The 5,747-nt window shown below is 37.8% G+C and overlaps 2 long non-coding RNA genes across 2 annotated transcripts; one reads left to right on the forward strand and one right to left on the reverse strand.

Moving 5' to 3' along the window:
• Positions 1-1,018, forward strand: LOC106326431. Its single transcript, XR_001267234.1, has 3 exons — positions 1-159; positions 274-355; positions 458-1,018. It is a non-coding gene; the product is annotated as an uncharacterized LOC106326431 (long non-coding RNA).
• A 426-nt stretch (positions 1,019-1,444) lies between these two features.
• LOC106326545 lies at positions 1,445-2,135 on the reverse strand. The gene is made up of 3 exons (XR_001267265.1): positions 2,033-2,135; positions 1,881-1,941; positions 1,445-1,791 (listed from the first exon to the last, which is right to left on the reverse strand). It is a non-coding gene; the product is annotated as an uncharacterized LOC106326545 (long non-coding RNA).
• Positions 2,136-5,747: the final 3,612 nt, after the last annotated feature.

Below are 5,747 nucleotides of genomic sequence, written 5' to 3' on the forward strand. Positions count from 1 at the left end.
TGCAACTGTCTACTTATTGTTTCCCCAACAGGGATGTAACTGTCTACTTGTCTTTGTGGGACGAGGCTACATCAACCTTTAGTGGTCTCTTGAAAAGAGGGGATAAATCCCAGTCTGTGATGTTGGTGGTGACTACGGTTAATCCAAAACTATTTGGAGGTAAGGACCTTCTACTTTATGCTTCATGCCAAGCTGATCTCATACACGTTTACACCAAGAATCCCCTTACATGTTGATTTATCTCACAGTTTGTTTTTCTTTTCTTTAAACTAGGGAACCTATACTTAACCTCCACACCAGGGGATATGTTCGTTTTTGACACCAGCCTCTCTGAAATTACAAAGTTTGTCAGCAGGTAAGAAGTAAGAACATCATACTGAAGTAGTTACATATACATTATTAAATAACATTTCACTGGTAAGTATTATAACTTTTTAATACTGCTGACGTACTGCAGGCTGAAAACGGTGGAGAGGAAAATCTCCCAAGCTGCCTTGAAGAGCTAACTGAGAAGGAGTTTGTGTTCCAGATCCGTGTCACACCTTTAAACTTCACACCCAACCACCGTATTTTCACTGTCCCCACCATCACTGAAGATACCATCTTAGGGACCCATGGCAAGATTGTCCTATTTTACTTGTCGATATGTTTATTGTTTGGACCTTTTGTTTAAAGCTGACGTTCATGTATCTCACAAGCACTGTGAGAATATTCTTCCAAACAGTAAAGTTGACGTAGGATTGGAAGCATCACCTTCGGGCCGTCTGTTTTGGGTGAGAATGTCAGGGAGGAATGTGCTACAGCTGATCCTCCATAGATTTCAGCCGCTCAGAACAACTGCAAGCGCCGCCGTGCGTGAATGGAATGATCTATTCCTATCAGCCCGTCAACCGTTTTGTCTATGCATTTTAAAAAAAACTACTATTACTTTTGTTTTCCATGTTAAACTTTAGATATTTTTCCCTTGGATGTTTGTTTATGTTCGGATATTTAATTTTGATTTGTATTACTAATGAAATGTTGATGGGTTCTAATTGATACAAGATTTGGCACTGGTGTATTGTTTTACTTTATTATTTTTATATATACTTCCTAGGCCATGATCTTATAATCTTCTTAAAACAAATAATTAAAACCTCAGGGTTTCTGCTTTTTTAAACGACTTATATATACATGGTTACCTACTTACCTAAATAATAGTTGTTTTGAAGGCGTTGCCGTTGATGTTCAGCGCTGTTTTACGCAATACGTCTTCCGCAAAAAGGATAATTTTTTTAAAAATGTCCAGATCCTGAGATCTGGCTCCTGTTTGCATTTCACTTGAAATTTGTATTATTCCAAGCATGTACAGCCAAGCAAAGCAAAGGCACGACAAGATGGCTAAGAAAAATAAGTATATGAGAGATGCTTTTAGATATTAAACTACAACTCAGCGTGACTACAACAAGCTTTTTGTTGTCCATAGGATTTAAAAGTCACACATGAAAGTTTCTAACATCAAAACAAGATACAGGAGAATTCATCATCACATATTTCCCAATCACAAAGACACAAACTTGACACAACTTTTTTTTCTATTTCACCAAGACTGCCAGACTTGTGGTTTCCATTTCTTAAGGCCAAGAGAATGTATCGACAACGCAGACCTCTGGAAGAAAGTAACAGATCATAGAGATTGGTCTATGGGAATGTGTTCTTCGATGTCAACGTGCCGGATTCCAGGAACAAGTTCTTGGATCTCTTTCTCTAACCGGTCAACTTCACTTCCTAAAGCTGTTACAACCTCCTCACCTGCAACAATGATTTTAATCAGGTTTCCTTTCTAGCTAGGAGAATAAAACAATGACAAATACGCAAGTAGAACTTGGTGCACTACATACCGTCGTTTGACATAACATTGAGCATTCCAGAATCATCTCCTCTCTTTGCAGCCTCGCGAAACTGAACAAACACAACTATCAGAAATTTTTATCATAACCTAATGGTATCGTTCATCTTCAGCGAAAAAAGCCCAGCTATCACATTTAGTTACCTGTTTTGCCCACTCTTCACGCCCAGTTCTCTTAAGATAGTTTTGGACGACAACAAGCTGCACATTTTGTCTCCACTTATGTCTAGCGAGATTGAAGGCCGGTTCTTTTGGGAACAACATTTTAAAATCAAGTTTTAACTTCATCAATATATTGGGCAATAATACACCATAACAATCCTTTTTTTTAACGTATTCCAGACTTTGTTTCTCCACCAAAACTCATTTTTATCAAATTCAAGTTTAAACCCTAAAAATAACTAATTTGGAAAAAAAATTATTTTTAAATTCCAAGCGTTATTTTTTTTGGCAAACAACAAAGAATTAATTATTTTTAGTATAAGGTAGCTATTTTTTAAAACCATATTTTATTTTTTCCCACCAAGGCTATTTTCAAAAATATATTAATAACTAATTCTGTAGACACTAAACCAACCCTATAAAACTAAGTTTTTTACATGAAAACGCTAAAAACACTAATGCTAGATCAATTAATTACAAATAAACAATTTCAAATATCAACAAATAAGAAACCACCAGGTATACTAATTAGGGGTGGACTTTCGGATACCCATTTGGGTTCGGTTTCGGGTTTATTCGGGTTTCGGGTTTTCAGGTTTTCGGGTTTTTGGGGTCAAATATTTCAGCGAAATTCGGGTATTTCAAAATTTTAGTTCAGATTCGATTCGGATCTTTGCGGGTTCGGTTTGGCTTCGGCTAACCCATTAAATTTCTTTTTGAAAATTTTAAAATTAATTATATACTAAAATTTTCAAAAAAAATCTATAAACAAAATAGTATATTACATATAATTTGAATAACATATGTCAAAAAACCTAAACTTAGCATATAATTTGGTTTGCTTTGAATATTTGGATACAAAATCAATAGATATTTTAAGTTTTTCTGGTGTTTTGAGTATATTTTAGCTAATTTAGACATTTACTTTTGAATATTTGTATATATTTTAAAAGTATTTTGGATAATTTAAACATATCTTATATGTTTTGAATTTTTTTAATATAAATAAAATCTAAAAATAATTAACATATTTATGTATATAAATCTGTTTCGGATACATTCGGGTACCCTAAATATTTTGGTTTGGGTCGGGTTCGTTTCGGTTCTCTAGATACCAGAATTTTGAACCCGTTTGGATATTTAATCAATTTCGGTACGGGTTCGGTACTACTTTTTCGGATCGGGACCGGTTCGGTTCTTCTGATTCAGGTTTTTTGCTCAGTCCTAATACTAATATCAACCTAAACAATCTGTGTGCGTTCAACTCTTCCATTCATCACCATTATAGACCACATGTGAAGGACCCTAAGATCGGCTCACTTGAATGGATCAGATCTGGATATGAACTCCGAATGGAGAACTAGATGGATTGAAGGGTCGCACGAAGGTTGCGGAATGGCCTTCGATATTTTCGACTTCAGTTGGTGCTTGATATGACTCACAAGTCCACCAAAAGAAGAATCTTGAACCGTTGCTTGATATGACTCACAAGACCAACGAGTTTGAGAGATGTTTGCTTGGATATGACTCACCAAGAAACAAAATAAGTTCTAAACAAAGAACAAAGAGTTTAACTCAAAAGCTTTTGACAAAAATCGATTAATTATTCCCAGTGAAGAGTTTACATACTTATAGAGTTTTGTAGATCTAGGCATTAAATAGAAAAGTAGATCTAGATCTAGATCTAGTCACTACATGGAAATAAAGAGAGAAAACTAGTCAAAGTGACCGTTCGGCTTCTGTCCAGATGCATCCAAACCGGCTAAGTCCAAAGCAGTAAGGATCAACACATAGGCGGGGCGATCAGCAAGGGCCGTGGGACGCTCTGATCGGACAAGTTGCGTTCCAACAAAGCCCAAGTCTTCTGATAGCTTAAGGATCCTTGCCTTAGAAAAATATCCAAAGGAAAAGTCCATGATCGGATCGGACAAGGTAGAAAGATCATCAGCACGGTCGTCGGTACATGCAGTACGAGCCAATCGAGCCAAAAGAGAGAAGGCATGGTCTGAATCGGAATTGGCTCGAGCTAAGTTGGATCTAACTTAACCATCAGTCTTGGCTTGTCGAGTTGGCCGGGAGAGACGGGCTTCAGTTCGGTCAGTTCGAGCATCTGGTCGAGGATCTGGACGAAGCTCCAATCTGGACGTTCGCGGGTCGAGCCGATACACGGCCCGGTCAGCCTGTCTGATCTGATCGGTAGGATGAACCTCAACTGGGACGTCTGGAACGTTCTGATCAGTCTGGTCCATGAACTGGGGCACATCATTCCCTCCTTCTTTAAAAGGATTTGTCCACAAATCTGGATCATCAACAAGAAAAGGAGAAAGATCAGACACATTAAAGCTTGAAGAAATATCATACTTACCTTGCAAATCAAGCTGATAGGCATTGTCATTGATCTTTCTAAGGATCTGAAATGGACCATCGACCCGAGGCATAAGTTTAAACTTTCTTTCTTCTGGAAACCGTTCTTTCCTCAAGTGAACCCAAACAAGATCACCCTCTTTAAAGATCACCCCCTTTCTCTTCTTGTTAGCATATCTTTTGTACCCTTCGGTTTGGCACGAACTTGTTCATGTAACTTCTTGATAGTGTCTGCTTTCCTTTTGCCATATGTGCTAACTCTTTCACTCAGGTGTAAAGGCAAAAGATCAAGTGGAGATAAAGGATTAAAGCCATAAACGACTTCAAAAGGTGAAAACTTAGTAGCAGAATGCATAGCATGGTTATAAGCAAACTCAACATGAGGCAAGCATTCTTCCCAAAATTTAAGGTTTTTCTTAACCAATGATCTAAGCAAAGCGGACAAAATTCTATTCACTACTTCAGTTTGGCCATCAGTTTGTGGGTGACAAGTTGTAGAGAACATCAATCTGGTTCCTAATTTAGACCACAAAGTTTTCCAGAAATAGCTAAGGAACTTAGCATCACGATCAGAGACAATGGTCTTAAGCATTCTATACAATCTAACAATTTCCCTAAAGAAAAATTCAGCAGCTTGCACAACATCATCAGTTTTATGACATGGAATGAAATGAGCCATTTTCGAAAACCTATCAACAACCACAAAGATGGAGTCTCGACCAGTTTTAGTCCTAGGCAAACCAAGAACAAAATCCATAGAAATATCTACCCAATGATGAGAAGGAATTGGTAGAGCCGAATACAAACCGTGATTAGACTCCTTGGTTTTGGATTTCTTGCAGAGCACACATCGGCCACAAATCCTCTCAACGGCCTTCATCAAGCTTGGCCGGTAGAAGTGATCATAAACCATCTTGTATGTCTTCTTGACTCTAAAATGTCCCATAAGGCCTCCTCCATGAGATTCCCTGAGAAACAACTCCCTCAAAGAACATTGGGGGACACACAAACGGTTACCAAAGAATAAAAATCCATAATTTTGAAAGTACTTTCCGTAAGCCACTTTGGAACACTTCTGAAATATTTCTTTGAAATCTGGATCAGTCACATACAAGTCTTTGATAAATTCAAAACCAAGTAGTTTCGTTTCAAGCGCTGAAAGAAGAGTGTACCTTCGGGACAAGGCATCAGCCACAACATTTTCCTTACCTTGCTTGTATTTGATAACATAAGGAAATGTCTCAATGAACTCAACCCAACGTGCGTGTCTCTTGTTCAGCTTCTGTTGACCCTTAAGATGTCTCAAGGACTGGTGGTCCGTGTGGATAACAAA

Source organism: Brassica oleracea, chromosome C2 (assembly GCF_000695525.1).
Source record: "Brassica oleracea var. oleracea cultivar TO1000 chromosome C2, BOL, whole genome shotgun sequence".
Lineage (NCBI taxonomy): Eukaryota > Viridiplantae > Streptophyta > Magnoliopsida > Brassicales > Brassicaceae > Brassica > Brassica oleracea.